This window comes from Copadichromis virginalis, linkage group LG20 (assembly GCF_057382275.1).
Source record: "Copadichromis virginalis isolate Kocher_CV1m ecotype Utaka linkage group LG20, C_Virginalis_male_GT1.1, whole genome shotgun sequence".
NCBI classification, from domain to species: Eukaryota; Metazoa; Chordata; class Actinopteri; order Cichliformes; family Cichlidae; genus Copadichromis; species Copadichromis virginalis.
In genome coordinates, this window is record NC_140637.1 from 1,648,689 (window position 1) to 1,665,815 (window position 17,127).

Sequence of the window (17,127 nt, forward strand, 5' to 3'; positions counted from 1 at the left end):
GCGGATGAAAGGCAACTGCTATGTTCCGCCCCCTACCGCACTGAAGTATATTTATGTTGGCTGTTTCAGCGATAGCCGAAATGTAGGCCCCTTTACGCGCCCTCGTGGGCCATGAAGGTATTGCAGGTGGGCAAAAACCCAAGCAATCATGTGTTACCTGCAAATATCACCTGCTCATATACTTCAAATGATTACAATGAAATAGTTTTTATTACTTTTTTAAGTTAATAAAATAATGTCAATATTACATGCTTCAGATCATCAGGCAAATTTTAACATTAGACAAAGATAACTGGAGTATTTACAGAATGGAGTTATCATAATTGGAAATGACTATGGCAAATATAAACATGCAAATAGATTTTTTTCACAGGACTGTATGTCTGGCACATTTCTGAAGTTCACATCTCAGAAAGTTGTTCACCCCAATGTTCAGCACAAAGTTACGCCCATGCACTGGTGTCCCTGGGAGGACCAAAACATTTGAATTTTTAATACTACTAATCGGTCAGAAATACAAAACAATGAGGTCATACCATTAAGGAAAAAGTTGATTGGTTAAGTCATAAAAAATTGGATTGATTAACCCCCCCCAAATCATTGATATTTCACAATTGTCATAACAGTAGGATGATGCACAGAATTTGAGAATTGCACCAAAGCAACTCAGAATGTTTGAAAATTGTAAAGACATAACTTTCCAGTAGGGGTCGCTCTCTCACCAGCAATATAACAGCTGTGATCAGTACAGTATGGGCCACATTGTAGAACCGTGCCCTCTTTATTGACCAGCTGAATGTACTTTAGTTTCAGTTTGTTGCAATGTGATGTTTTTTAAATCGTGCATAAACCCTGTCTGCATGAATTCAGAGTCAAAGAAAGGGAAAAAAAATGCTTTGTTTCACTGAATACAAAAGGCCAGTCCATTTCATTGTGCTTATAGTACACTTTTTTTTTACTGTAGAGGTAAAAGTCATGGTGAAAGCATATAAAAGTTACCCCATGTTGGGGCACTTACATAGTGGCGAGCATGTAAAGTCCACACTGAAGGGCTCCAGTGTGCCAGTGAGTTTGAACCGAGGACCTTCTTGCTCAGAGGTGACACCCTGCCCCATCCCACCGCAGTGAGAGGAGATACATATGAAAAGTTCTGGTTGCATTCTGAAGTGAGCTGTTGTCCTGCTGACTGTTGCATGCTTATGAAATGGCTTAAAAACGTGAAAAAATGAAGCTGTCATTATACATTTATGACAACAAAATCAAAAGTGCGTCATCTAACTCACCATCTTTTCTGGTTTTCTCACACACAAACCAGAAGCAAAGCTTCTTTAATCTTTCTCCATCCGTTACCCATTCCAATTCTTTCTCTTAACTCTCTTCGGATTCTGGTATTGACCCTCTCCTTCAACCCCCCTCACCTTCCTATTGGCTCCCACTGACTTCCCAGCTGGCCTCTTGTGAAACATCCCTGTGGGTAAGTTCAGAAGCATGTATCCCAGGCCGCTCCACGTTCCCTAGAAGGGCGGTAAAACCGGCTTCGAGTTGGGTTCCAGGGAACAGCTGCAAAATCAGGAGCCAGAGCTGAGCACTGCCAGGAGGGCTGGTACGACTTCGGCTCGCCTCTCCGAGGGGTTCAACATGCGTCATTCAGGGAAAAGGTGGAATATGACAGGTGAACAAAAAAAGACAAATCTGCCGGGAAAGAAGAGATAAAAGAGAAAATCAGAACAAAGGAAACAGAGGATAGATGGTCTCCAGAGAACAAGAGAACACCTGCATTGTTTGTGTATGTGTGTTTATTTTAGAGATGGACCGATCCGATATTATGTATCGGTATCGGTCCGATACTGACCTAAATTACTGGATCGGATATCGGAGAAAAATAAAAAATGTAATCCGATCCATTAAATATCACGAAAGCACCTCACAAAACTTGCAACACGCCGTAACTCACCTCAGAACGTCGGAGCAGTATGCATCACGTGATAGAGCGGCTGTGGCATGCGGGACCTGTCGGTGGTCTGGATAGCATGTGGAGCTTCGCTAGCAACCCGGCATTTCATCTCCGACAAAGTTATCCCCGAGAGAAGTAAAGCAAGTGTGTAAGTCCATCTCTGAATGTTTGTAAAGCATTCCTGCGTTAAGCTTAACGAGCGACTGCCTCTCGCTCTCCTGCTGCTACTTCAATCATGAAACTGCTTAACGATCAGCTGATCGGCTTTTCTGTCGTGAGTCTCTCTTGTTTGTTTTTGGTCCACTTTGCGCCAGAAAGAGGAAACCAGCGGCTAAACAACAGCAGCACGTTTAAGCTTGATCAGCTGTTGTTAGAATGTATTTAATATTACTTTCTACTCCAGGATCTTTTTCTACGTAGCTGACGGCTGGTAACTGTGCAGGGGCGGATCTAGCAAAGTTTAGCCAGGGGGGCCGATAGGGCATTAACTGGGAAAAGGGGGCACAAAGACATACTTTTCTTTCTTATTCTCATTTAAAATGTCGAGCTTTTAATAAATAATTATCTGACACCCAAAGTTTTAATTTGATGTAAAATGAATAGAAGTCAATTACTGTATATAGTGACTATTAAGTCTAATATATATACCCTAGTAAGCTATAGTACATTTTCCTTTGGGAAGGTACCATCTGTGCAGTCTGCAATTTTGTTGAAGAAAGATGTTGAATCTATTTAATATTTCTTGAAAAATAATTGATTTCTGTGCATTTTTTTCACACTGCATCAAATTAAGGTTGATTACGTCGATTAAGCATCATGAGGTGGCGCGTGAGGGGTGGTTCCCTATTTTTTATTTATTTATTTTTGTTGTTGCTGGGAGTTGGAACCCTATTAGTTAGGTTGCTTAATATTTACGCTAAGTACTCTTTAAAATACCAGAATAGGGAGGATGGTGTAGGTCTAAGTTTATTAGATTGATCAGTATTGCTGAACTATGAAATATTTTTTTTGTATACAGGTATAACAGAATAGCTTTAGTGTAGTTGTTGTTTTAAACTTGAGTATGAACTTGCAGACTTGCAAAATGCAGCAAGATATTTTAAAAAACAGTTTTGTTGATTAAAAAACACTATATCGGATTCATATCGGTATCGGCAGATATCCAAATTTATGATATCGGTATCGGTATCGGACATAAAAAAGTGGTATCGTGCCATCTCTAGTTTATTTGTTAACTTATTTGTTAACCTCTGATTATTAGCAACAACCCCCCACAGTGGGTGTACACAGGTTACTTTTTGCCCCACATTTTATTTGTTCTGTCTGGTCATCCTAGACTGAAGCTCATCAACACTGTGCATTGATGAGAGAATGAGTCTGCCAAGCCCCAAAACTTAATTTCCCAACCATAAACGCTATGCATGGAGCAGGTCTAGCATTCTGCTTGTGTTTGTTTTTTTCCTCATGAAAGCGACGGCTAGCTCGCCTGTAATCCCTCTATCACACATTCCCCAACACTCTCTCGCACACACACACACACACACACACACACACACACACACACACACACACACACACACAAAACCTCTGCGACCCTGGCCGGCCAGAGGCGAACTCGTAAACAGATCGGGCCACGACACAGTGTTTATCCCTCACAGGGAGAGGGACTGCTGCACACACTGCCGTCGCTGAGTGTTTAACCGGAGCTAGTTTTGCTCCCTCTGGCCTGTTTGTTGTTCCTATTGAGAAACATTGACAATAGGATCAGATTTTAAAATGTTAGCTCAGTGTGAAGACAGAACTTTATACTAAGTGGTTCCCATGCTTGTTCACGCATGGGAAAGTCTAGCTATGCTAAAGGAAATCTCATGACTCCTCCACACTGTGACTGTGCTCAAAAATGATAAGTCAAAAAAAAAAAAAGATAAGCCACAAACTTATTGGGCCACTGGGAAAAAGTATAGTGTACAAATGTGGTGTCAATCAAAGAGTGCAATTTATTAAGGTTTCCAGGTCAAGTGGAGATCAAGGCTGATCCTATGGCTGATTAGAACCACTGAAATTATAGGTTCAAGAGAGCTGGTGAAAGGGTGAGAGACATTGTTTTGCCACTAACATGATGCATATCTGGTACGCTGTTTCTCTCACTGTCTTAGATGTGCTGCTTTCGGACAGATCAATACAAAGCAAAGGCGGTCTTGGTCCACAGCCTTGTAATTCAGACTGACTGCCAGCAGAATTGCACAAGAAGTAAAATATTGCTTTTCTCTTCCATTAGCAGTTATGGAGCATAGTCTGCCAGGTCAGAGCCATCTATCTACATTATAACGTCATGATGAGATTGCTTCAACTGCAAGGGGAAAGACAGGCTCTCAGTCGAATTCCCATGTAAGACATAGTATTGCTTGTGTGGCAGATGCGAGTGAGGCTGCTCATTAAAGTCAGGCTCCTCTGAAAATGTTACCTATGCTACTTATTACCAACATTAATAATTGTGCCATCAGGAAGTGAATGGTTTATGGCAGTCTTTGGCAGCATAGAGGAAATGCTAATAATGATTCAACACTTTTTCTGTCTTCAGGATGGGAAGTTCTTTTAACTGACTGACACCTCCCCCTTTACTTAATGCAAGATTAGTCTGTGTATAAAAAGGACATGAATTTTCAGATTTGTGTTTCTCTAAGACCAGCTGAGTTACACCTTAATGTTTTATGAGAGACTCTTACTCTCTGTTGTTTGAATGCACATGAATCCCTGTACTTGTCCATTTTTTCCATTACTAAACACATTTAAAACACAGCATGCTAATATATATGTGCCCACAAGCAACATGGGGAATCTGGCATTAAGTATGGGTAAATTTTCTTTATCTGGAGCTTAAAGAGGTTCCTTAACTCCATTATAGTGTTTCCCCCTGGGGGGTGCAGTTATAGACTTGGAGCTGCCCAGCTTGCAGCTTGAGTAGAAACCCAATGAGGGGAGGAGATGGCTATCGGGAGCCACAGGGCAGACTTTTTTTTTTCTAATCAATGCACACACTTTAATGGGGCCTTCCTGTGAGGGAGCCTGAGGAGATTCTTTTGACAGTACTTTTATGTGTTTGTTTGCTGGGCTGTGTGTGTGTGTGTGTGTGTGTGTGTGTGTGTGTGGGTGGGTGGTGTGTTCGCTAATCTGAGAGTAACTGAGGGCCATTAGCGTGCACACCAGCACACATCTGGATATACTTCTTCTCAAGCAGTTATACCTTCATAACGTCTGGCAGCCAGTGTGGCCTTTCAGTACCATCTAAGATAAAGCCAGTTAAGCCTCATATCTCACCACCAGTGACTGACTGCCAAGATCTGACCACACACACAAACACACATACACCTGCCACCTGTTCTTGTCTTGCCATAGCTTTTATGCATTATACTTCCACCATTCCCTGTAGATAAAACATTACGTAGTCAGATCAGTCGGTCTTTAAAAGGTGCGCCATTCTTTTTCTTTTTTTATTCCTGGACTCTATTAGAACAGCTCTGAATGATTCAGAGTTCACAGTAATTCCTATTTATCTTAAATTGGGACTTGGTAGAGGTCCTCAGTTGACCCACAATTTGAAAAATGCTCTCCCTTTAACCCATCCTTCTTCTAATTGGCTGCCCTTCACAAACAGAAGGTTTAAACACCAAATGGGTGAGCAAGCTGTTAGCGCATAGTCAAAGCTGTGCGTCTTAGATGACCTGATCTCTTTGTTAGAAACGTTGGTCACAATTAATATGAGCAACCATTTAGCAGTCTTTAAGTGGGTTGAATGTTAAAAATTTATTTGACATATCCATAAAGATTTTGCAGATGTGTTCAGGAAAAGTCTTGTCTGCAGGCCCCCCAAGAGCTAACTCTGTACAGGTGGGATATGCCCATTTTGCATCTCCTCTTAACTTAACTCAGTGATGAATATAAGAGAGCATAGAAGAGATAAAGAGCAGAGACCAGCTGACCAACAAGCCAATAAAAAGGCACCGATTCTGGGATTCAGAAATGACCAGTTGAGGTTTATCCAGGTGTTGGGGTTAAATCAGGGTATGCGGTCTGCAGAAGGGATGAGAGGATCTAATTCAGACCAGACCTGAGTCAAAGTAACAGTTAGGAGCTCTGCGGTGTGTTAACTTGTAGACTGGGCATGTTCTGTCATCTGTGTCTGTCAGTTACACTCAGTGGTTTCATATACTGCTGTCCACAAGCTGCCTGTGGCGAGCCAGACCACATTAATAAGATCAGAGCTTTAAGTCTTCAAACCCGAGGGCTGTGATGCGACCAGCAGAATATCAGCAGGATATGTTGTGTGTGTGTGTGTTGGTTAGACATGGGAAGTTATTGTTAGTGTTTCACAGTTGCTGGTGCTTTAATGCACCATTTGGGAGTTGCACTCCTAAATTTGTTGTATTTCGCAGAGAACAAGGACAGTAAAGGCTTTCTAGAGATCCAATCCAACACTAAGTAGTTGAGTATGTTTGCATGTTTGTGTGGTACTCAAGAGTTGTGATGCATCTGCTGTAGGTTGGAAATCCAAATATTTGTCCTGTTCAGCAAATGGAAAGTGTTGCTTTGAGAATGCCCAGTTTGGTTAATATTTCGCCTCTTAAACACTTTTTTGTGAGTTTTCCTTCAATGACTCAGTATTTCTTTAGTTTAAGCTGTGACGAAACTTTAATAATGAAAGGGGAAATGAGCTTGTTGCAGATGCTGGATAACTTTTGCCTTCCTGATGTTCAGGATCAGCCTTCAGAGTCTATAACTCTAACTAATTGATCAGGGTGCTTCTAATATCTTTGTCCCATATTATGCATTATTATACCTTTATTTCACTATCGGTTTTAATTTCAGAATCAAATTCAATAGGAAGTCATCATTAACTGATTTAAGTCATTTTTAAATCAGAAAAAAAGAATAAATACCCTCCTTGAAAAGACAGTTTCAGCTCTTACACTCTGGAGAAAGAAATAGGGCAGTGTGTGAGTAAAGGTAGAAAAGGCAGAAAAACCCACCCAGTGCTGTCCAACATGCGGAGGGCAGATGCACAGGCGGGCGCACAGGGCTCCAGAGTACAAAAGGCTGATCTAAATAAGACCCAGCTGAAGTTGCCGTTTTTGCCCCAGAGCCAGCCCTCTCCATCTCTTATCATCTTTGTAGGCATCTATTACTAATCCTATCACACCGTTTGACCTCTGACTCCGTGCACAAACCTTTTCACATCTCCCCCCCCTCTTTTGTTCTGTTCTGACCAGGTGTATGTGTGGCAGATCCCAGGGTAGCAGGTAAAGTATAAATCTGTAGCAGCGCTGACAACTCACAGTCTCTGGTTCCCATTTGGTTGTGTGCCCTGCAATCAGTCACTCCTCTGCTCTTTGCTTTCGATTTCTTTCTTCTTCATTCTTCTCTTAGCAGAGATGGTCCCAACACAGATCGCAAAACCAAAGAAATGCAAAACAATTTATATCATCTGTTTCCAAAACATCCACATCCCAACAAATTACATGCTGTCTGATCATTGCTAGTTACCTTCTTCATGAAAGCAGCATCACACATTGATAGTTTTAATGACAACATGAAAAGACTGAGTAAGTATGGTTCCTGACAGGTTGCAGCAGCACCTCTAGGAGGGGATACGTTCCAGCTCGGTTCTCATAGCTCATATCAGCTTGATCAGTGAAACTGCTTAACGTGGACATGTGTTTCTCTCTGCTACAGCGTCTGTTTTAAATCCCATGCAGAGACTGATAAGGCAGTCTGTTTGATTTAAAAGACCTTTAATTTAATGTTCATGCTACGTCATGCAAATTCTGTTGTAGTCTATCTCTATCAGCCTGCAAAAAACTATCTTGATGCTCAATCTTAGTAGATGAAGCAATGCCCCCTTTAAGAAGTTATCTGGTAGTTTCAGAACTGATATTCCAAGAAACACCTGCGCTTATAATTTGCAAAAGTGGTTTTACAGATGAACTCCTGTAAATACTGGGGTGAGTCAGAATGGACATTCTCACATATAACACATAAAATAAATGTCCATGTCAGCCTCATTCTAACGACATAAAACGTTTTGGTTTAGGTGCAGTTGGTGCCTCAGCAAAAGATCTGAGGCAAAAAAACAGATAACAGCCCACCGCCATAGACAGTATTAAAGATGAATGCAATTCTTCTGGTTCTAAAATGCCTTCTAGTTTTATAGAAGTCTATAGAAAAACAACCCTCAGCCCCAGCACCCTCTGGAGAGGAGGCAGAGTTTGCTCTCCAGTGATTTTACCCCTTGGAATGATCAGCTCCACCTAATCCTTTAAAGCTCTGGATGTTCTTGGGTTGACATGCATCTGCAACACTGCATGGATGTTGCGGACTGTGCCCTTCAAACTGGGGTGGGTGTCCCCCTACCCATAAATTGGCTTTTGGAGGTGTATTTCAGATTTAGGGATATCACACTCGGCTCCCTTGGGAAGTGCAGACTACTGGAGAGAAGAGTCCATCTTTGAGATCAACCTCAGATTCTGGACGAACAATGTGGTTTCCTTCTTGGTCATGGAACACCGGACCTCTCTTGAGGATATTTGAGGGTGCATGGGTGTTTACAAAACTTTCTACATGTCTTTCTTGGACTTGTAGGGGGTGTTTGAGGATTATAAAGTATTGGGCAGTAAGTTACTTCGCCAGGGCTTTTGTTCATAAGTTTTTGGACTGCATAGGCTAATGTACTGAGTATATAATAGGGTACTGGTTTTGGTAGCCTGAGTCTTTGAATTTTGGAGTGATGTTGTTCTTCTGACAATGTGGTTCTTCACTGAACAATGACCTTCAGCTTGTACTAGGGCAATGTGCAGCCAAATGCAAAGCAGCTGGAGGAACATTTTGCACTTCCAAGTCTGACCTCATGGTTCACAGTTGGAAAGGAGCAGAGTTTTGAGTAATTCATGTATATCACAAGTGAGGGAAGAAGGGGGCAGAAGATTGGCAGATATTGTTGACAGATATTATTCAGATATTGTAGCAGACTGGCATGATTAAGAGAGACCTGAACCTGAAAGCAAAGCTGTTGATTTACTATAGTCTTCTGTTGGAAGACTCACTCACCTACGGCCACGAGCTGCTGATAGTGACTTAAAGAATGAGATGTTGGATACAAGTTGTGGAAACAATCATCCTCCAAATTGTGTTGGGGTTCTCCACTAGAGTGAGAAGGACTCTCATATTGAAAAGACCCAGTTAAGGTGGTTTAGGCATCTGATCAGGTAGACTCTGTGAGGTGTTGTAGGCATATCCAAATTAGTGGAGACCCTGGGAAAGACACACCGGAGAGATCATGCATCTCAGCTAGCTTGGTAACACCTCACTCTCTGCCCAGAGGAACTGGTGGAGGTCACTGGCCTCCTGCCAGTGACCTCCACCAGTTCCTCTGGGCAGCTCTGGGCATCTTGCTGTCCATGCAATCCAGACCTAGATAAGCAGCGGAAACAAACTGATGGATGGATCTATTGCTCTGTGATCTAATTGGACGCTTTCTGGATTACCTTTTTTTTCTTCAGAAAGATGAGTTTGTGTCAGGCACAAGTTTCATTGCCAAGTTAAGGACTTGGGGTGGAAAAACAAGAATGTTACAGTGAAGGAAACTCATTGAGAGAGCGAACTGATGAAACATTAGAGCGACAGATAACCAACAAAGAGGACCATGGAGTTGGCTTAGAAGCACAAGGTTACACAGTCATGCACAGAAACATTGATGAATGATGACCACAGTTGGTAGTGGAGTTCAGATGTGAACTGGAAGAATCCCAGTGGATCAAGGGCTTAAGTATTTGCAGTGACAGCAGTTCATGCAAGGCTAAAGGCCTGCACTAAAACGACACACAAGGCTGCACTTGTGGCAGTATGCTGCTACAAGGAAAGAATAAAAAATCCCAGAAAACTCACTGCATAATTTTCTTCCTGAGGTTTCTTCCTGCTAAAATTGAGTTTTTCCTTCCCACTGTCACCAAGTGCTTGCTCATAGGTGGTCATTTGAATGTTGGTGTTTTCTCTGTATTATTGTCTTTACTTTACAATAGAAAGCACCTGTTATTGTGATTTGACACTATTTAAATAAAATTGAATTGAATTGAATAATGGTTGTTACACCAGCATCTTTCTTTGTTTCTTTCTCTGTTGTAATCATGAGGTTAATGTTGGAAATTCACATTGTAGCAGAGTATTGACGTTATAGAACAATCTACCAGCTATTATCTGTATGTGATTGGCCAGCATCAGTCTAGGTTCGTTGAGGTTGTGTTGCGTTGAAACAAAAGTTGAGTTGGGTTCCACTTATTTTGCCAGATGACCAGTTTTTGTTGGAACTTTCTGAACTGACCCACCCGTTGGATGGACAGACTGACAGGATTCAAAGGAACAACAGTGCGGGACACAAGCCAGAATTCAGTCTAATTCCAAAATGTAAGTAAGCCAAGAACCAAAAGAAACCAACAACCTTCCAATCTTCACTGATGGAAAGTTTATTTACGTAAGCACTGCTATTTGTACTTTCATTTAATTTGTTTCTCAGTTTGAGTTTTGGCTTTATGGCCATTTCAAGGAAAAAGATTCAGGGCCCATGACATGTATCAGGGATAAAAACTGTTAGTAATGCATTAAAGTCATTCACATTTTTAAAAATATAAAGTCAACAAATAAAACCTTAGATTGGGAATCTCTGACAATACAGTAAACAATAGCTCCCTCTCTACCACTCAGAGACATAACCCCCCCCCCCCCCCCCCCCAATAATACATAGGTGTTAATGCTAACCTAAAACTGTCACATCCCTCTTCTTAATTAGTACCCTTGCTTAAGTAGTACACCAAATAGCTACTTTTTCTCATGTAAAGATATGAGTATTTCTTCCACTGCTGCCTGAAGTACTTTTCAACCAGGCGTCAAACTCTCTGAACTTCACCATTTACTGAAACCTGGCAGCAAGAAGCCAGGAGATGCTTCCAGGATTTTAAAGCACTCCAGAGGCTGATCTAAGCCTCAGTGTATCTTACAGTGTGTTAGATCTCAGGAGACCACGAGAGGGCCCGTCCATCACAGTCAGAGAGTTTACTGAGAGCTGACATAAGGGCAACATTTCACTCTGACAGTCCAGGACAAATGCCAGCTTTTACTGGACTGCTTCAGGTAGCCACAACACATCTATTGTTAAAATATGGCGTGAAGGCCGCTGCTCTTTACCAAGAAGAAAAAAGTTTTGATTTTGATGCCGGTGGTCTCTTACAGTTTGTTTACATCAGCTTGGCATGCACGAAGGCTAATTTATGAGGCTAGCACACTGTTGTCGCTATTCCTTGCAGGGCAGTGTGAGTCTTTAGATAATGCCAGCAGCAGCAGGACTGTCAAGACCCAAAGATGTGCACACTTCTGATGATGACCAGTTCTCTTATTTAACAGCTTTGAACAGGTTTGTTTGTGTCAGAACATAGTGGTGACATTACTCCGGCATCGAATTTCAATATCGTTAATGCAAAAGTTGTTAGGAGAACCCACTTAATTTGAAATCACATCAATAGAACTGTTTTGTCCAGGATTTAAAGCAGCAGGAGGTTAAAGGATAGAGACAGACTCCCAGGGCTTCTGAGTTATTCAGACAGGCCTGCTGGCTCAAGATTAGCTGGCTTTGACGTTAGTAACATTTAGAGACTACCAGAATACTTGCACTACACATAAAAATCAAAGTTCAGTCTCTAATGGGGTGAAAAGATGAAAAACCTTATAAACATCACCATTTTCCAGCTGCTTCTGAGTCTGACTTGTCAAGGGATAAGCATTTCTTGCTAATGATTTTCTCAACATTACACTTACACAATCAGATGCTCATTATACACCCCGGCACATGCTTCAAGTCTGTGTCAGTAGTTTCTCTATCAGCGGCTGTGATAACGAGGACTGATCAGTGAGTCACAATTGTACTGAAGCATCGCACGGCAATGTGTCACCAAGTGTACACAGACTTGTTTGGACTTCTGGGATGTAGAGGTAGTCTGTCTTGAGTTCACTTGCTTGTCTGTGACTGTATGTTTACATCTGTTACATCCTGTTGATCATCTTTGCATTCTTCTTTTGAATGGTGGCATGCTTTCATATTCATTCATTTTACAGGCTTGTAATCCAAAGTTCACCAGGCGTGGGCGTCTAAGTAAAGTTATTATCATTATACTTGAGTATATGGTGAAACATTTTAGCTTCCTTTATCTGTTCAATAGTTAAGAATCAAAAACTTTTGGGGGTTTTGCAACAGGAGCAGCTAAAAGTACATTTTTAATTCAAAATACAAACCCGTTAATTAACTGATGTTAATGTTACAAGCTAAGGAATGGCGACATGTCTAAGATGGACCCCGTCTCTCACCCTACTGCAGCTGGGTGAAGCTCCAGCCTCTCTGTGATCCTGATAGGATAAGCAGAAGAAAATGGATGGATATGACAAAACCCTCACAGAGAAACTTGAAAAAGCTCGTATGCGACTGCAAACAAAACGGTGTCAAACCTGAGAACTTGCTGAGCGTGTCAGGAAAGCGTGCAAGACCTCTGTTGTCTGCTTTTCTCTGCCTGAGGCGACATTAGCTGCGAGAAACACAGCACACAGGAAACTGAGCCTGAACTGTTGGTGGTCAAATTGCATTGTGGGTAGGTGCTCGAGCTTTGGGAACACACACACAAACCCTCTCCCAAACAAACACAGCGTAGAGCGCGACTGTGTCTTCCCACAAAGTCACTTTTGCATTCTAAGTCTTTTGCTGTGGTTTTGTCCATTATTGCTTCTACAGACAGAGCTGCGTTTTTCAATTATTGACACCGACTCTCATGCAGACATATCAGCAGAAGCCGGCAGGTACAAATATATGGGGGTTTAATATTTCATACACAGGCTGTATATGGGTTATTGTTACTGTTTATGCAGCAATACTAGTCTCTGTCTGAGCCCCTTGTTGTCTGCTGGGTTTGCATAGACTGGGAGTACTGGGGGTGACCACCATGCTGGACTCTTACCTCCCAGTGTGTGTGTCTGTAATACAGAATGCCTGGGACTTAACCGCATTTTTTTTATACGCTTGTGACTAACAGGAGCCAGATGTAGCTGCCTATAGGGAACTTACCATCGAAACAGCCATTTATTTCACTTTTCACTCTTTGTAATGAGAGGGGCATGTAAGCATGTATGCTTCGTGAAAACAGCTTATAAGCCACAACAGCATTTGCTATACTCTTCTTCTTAAGTAGCAGGGTTAGTATAGCTTTTTCCGTTTTGTAGAAGCACTAAATATGGGATGCATTTCATTTAGAAGACAGGGTGTGAGTGTGACCAGAGAAACATGATTTCATTGTATAAAGATGACTGAGGGTTCAGGGTGTCAGAGAACTCGCAGTCCTCTGGACATCCAACCTGGCCCTGAGCTTCACGAGGTGAAGCAAGAGCTGAATGCACATAGGCAGATTACTGCCTTCGTCAGCTCAGTAGGAATAAGTATTTACTTGAATCATGAACACGACCCCACCACAACTTTCATGCTCTTTTTTATTGAACATATATTAGCACAAAAAAATGTGCACAAAGCATAAAAAGCAGGGATTGGGAAAGAAGGGAGAGTGTTAATTGAAAGCGAATGTGTCTGTTCTGGCTGCTGGTCAGAGATGGGCTGGGGTCCCAGTTGGCTTCCACTTCAAAGGCCCAACCCGCCTGTCTTGAGCACACCTGCAGCCGGTTAAACCCTGCTCTCATCACTCAGGGCGTGGAGGGACCTCTCCTACAACTCAGAGCCCTCGCCACATATCCGTGTGCCAAAGGGCCATGATGGCCTCCACTCAAGAATTCAACCTAAAATACCAGGCAACCTGTACAACCTTCAACACAAAAATGAAAACCAATCACACATTTTGATGGATCACAGAAAATTCACAGAGACTCCATCACAAGAGCTCATTAAGGAGTTAAATCCAGAGAAGGGAACACATTCATGTGTTTTATTCTGTTTAATTATCAATTTTAAAGAAACGAATGTCCAGAACATTCATATTGTGACTTTTTTCAACATGAGTATAAAAATACCTCACCGTCAAGAACAATTGAAAGGAGAAGAGGAAAACGCTAGCTTGCATGTACATATTCAAATATTTTGAAATACTACATATTACATGCATGGATTATGTACACATTCATGCTCTATTAAGAACATTGATTCCTGTATGTACTGTGGTGTGAGTTGGGGGATTAAACTCTCTAGGATCCATTTTTTTAAACTGGTCTGAGCAGAATGAACGGCTCTTAATTCATCATGGAATCTGCTGGAATGACCTCGAAAAGCACAACTGATGTAGCACACACCAACTCCCCTCAGCTTATAGCTTTCTACGTGTAGAAGGAGTTTTTAAGGTAAGACTTATGAGACTAAAACACCAGGGAGGCTTAGTGAACCTAATCCAGATCAGAGTTACTTGTTATATACAGTAATCAAGGCAGAAATATGCACATGATTATTAAACCTCCATTCAGGTTTTTCCCCCTTTTCTCAGACGAAGCAACAGCTTTAAATATGACAGAGACGAGTAATGAAACTCATGCCATGAAGCTCCCTGTGCACAGTTTTTGTGCTGATGTTGATGCCACAGGAGGTTTGGAAATGTATACAGTCTGCTCTGCAGCTGAGCTGCTGTGGTTAATAACTGTTTCTATTCTCCAATAAGACCACTTACAGCTGATCATGGAATTTCTAGACTTGTATTACGTGGTATTCCACTACCACGCTCAAATCCAGCTCTTTAGAACAAATCTTTCCCCAGTGTTTGTAAAGGCAGAGTATCGTTATTTCATGAAGTTCTTAAATTAAATGGCAGAATGATATTAAATGTCACTTTCAGTCATGATTCTTTTCAACTTGTGAATTTGCTGTAGGTCTAATACAGCTCTCATTTAATCTGTATTTTCACTTTATACCAAAGTATGAGAGAAATAGTCATCTTAGACACCTATTAACCAGTGAATGGCTCTTTCTTTCAGTCTTAGCCAGAGCTAGGAGTGATATACACTTCAATCTACAATCACCCATTCAGACAAATCATGCAAAATTTCCCAACATTGGTTATATCAAAGGCAGTGCAATAAGAAAAACGCTGCACACAAAACACAATGGAAATAGGAGAAACGACAACGGAAACACCAGAAACACTTCCCTTGTGCTTTTGGAAATCTGTTTTTCCCTATTTCCGTTGTGTTTTGTGTGCTTTTGCAGCGTTTTTCTTATTCCTGGTGTTTCCTTAAGTTGCAGTCTGTTTGGCCTCTCTGGGCCACCGTATATCCACCTGTTGCTGCTGAATACTGTCTTGAGACGGTGTAGTCCCAAAAGGACTTGACAGAGAGGCTTAACAGAACTTGAGCTTTATAGCTCAGGAAATAAAATAAAAAATGACAAGAAAAGCCACCTAAACTGAAAACTAGAACTGATGACATAACAGAGCAAACAGGGCACAATCGAGGAGGCAATGACGACGAGATGACAACAGAGGAAAACTTAAATACACAGCATAATGAGAGGATGGACACGAACAGGGGAACAGACATGAAAGCAAGCAGGTTTTTAAAACTATATTATCATGAATGCTTTACTGATAGTTTAGGGTGAAGTAATAGTTATCATCAATATCAGTTGTCATGATTCCACTAATAGATGTATTAGAAAAAAGGGAATATTCAGAAAGTGTTATTGCAGAAACCATGTTTTATTAATTAATCAAGCTTATATGAAATGCTTATGAAAAACTGATAATTTAGCTGTCATCTGCATATCCCTACAATCATCTACCCGTACACAACTATGCAAAAGCCTTATTACAACGTACCTGGGTTTTCCTTTTTTTGGACCCAGAATGGCAGATTTCTTAAACTTCAAAATAATAAATGAAAATCACAAACTGCTACATTCTTCTTTCAGTAACAATATCCACTGCACAAGTGTTCAATTCACTGATTCACTCTTCATTGTGCTACCTCAGCCAGCCACCATGTGACCAGCTGCCTATGACCTGCAGCGTACGTCACGCAGACGGTTTCTCACTAAAACAGGAAACTACTCAGCACAAAGTCAGAGTCACTCAGATGGAACAAGGACTCTGTGTGTGCTGTAAAGCTGGCCAACATTTATTAAGGTAAATTTCAAATGAGATCATTTTCAAACATCTGACTCTTTAAAAAGTAAACGTTGCGAATAGAAACGCGGTATCTAGGCAGCAAGTTGATCGCTGTGTGTTTTTCTGTGCGTATCAGTCTTTGCATTGCCCGGGGCATACCTGTTTTTTCCAAAGAAGGGCCTGAGATGTATTAAACATCAAAGAGGCCATGCAGACCTGGGCATCTCTTTGATGTCATCTGTGTCACCTGCTCTCTTTTCTGTACATGTTTATGTGAGTGCATGCTTCGGACCTGTTTAGCATGACGGCATCCTCCAGCGACCCAGCAAACGTTCTATTATAGAGTTATCACAAGCACATCTATGGACACTTACGAGTGTTCATGGCAGCTATAAAATCTATTAATGACAGGCTGTCCTGAGGATAAAGAAGGAAAAGCTCACAAGTATACAAGTATGCAGAGCTTAGGGGCCAACCATGATGTAACACGAGGGTGCACAGAGTAGCAGTTACGGATATGTGCGTGCATGCAAAGTTTTTACACCCGTGCAAACACAATTTTTCTCTCAATGGACATGTCTAATATTGCACAGTTTGCACCAAGGGGTGAAGTGGTTCAAAATAAGTTCTGACACCTTCTTTGAGCGCTGGCCAGACATTTCAGAAGCTTCTGGAGTTCCAGTGAAGCTGTGTTTGTTCAAGGTACTTCATCTTTGTCCACAGATCTAAATTTACAAGACTCAGATCTAGTTCTCCGGGTGGCTTGCATGCATGTGTGCCAACGTGCACACACACTTTGTGATTTGTCCGTCCCTTTAGGACTGTATATTTTTAGAGTGTGGGTAGTATTCTGACCTTTCATTAGATCTATACATAATGCTAAAGGATTTCAGGATGATTGTTGTTTACTCAGGTAACTAGGCTAGTTCATCTTATCACCATGCCTACTTTACATTACTTTACTTTACAAGAAATTAAGACAAGTTCCAGTAAAAT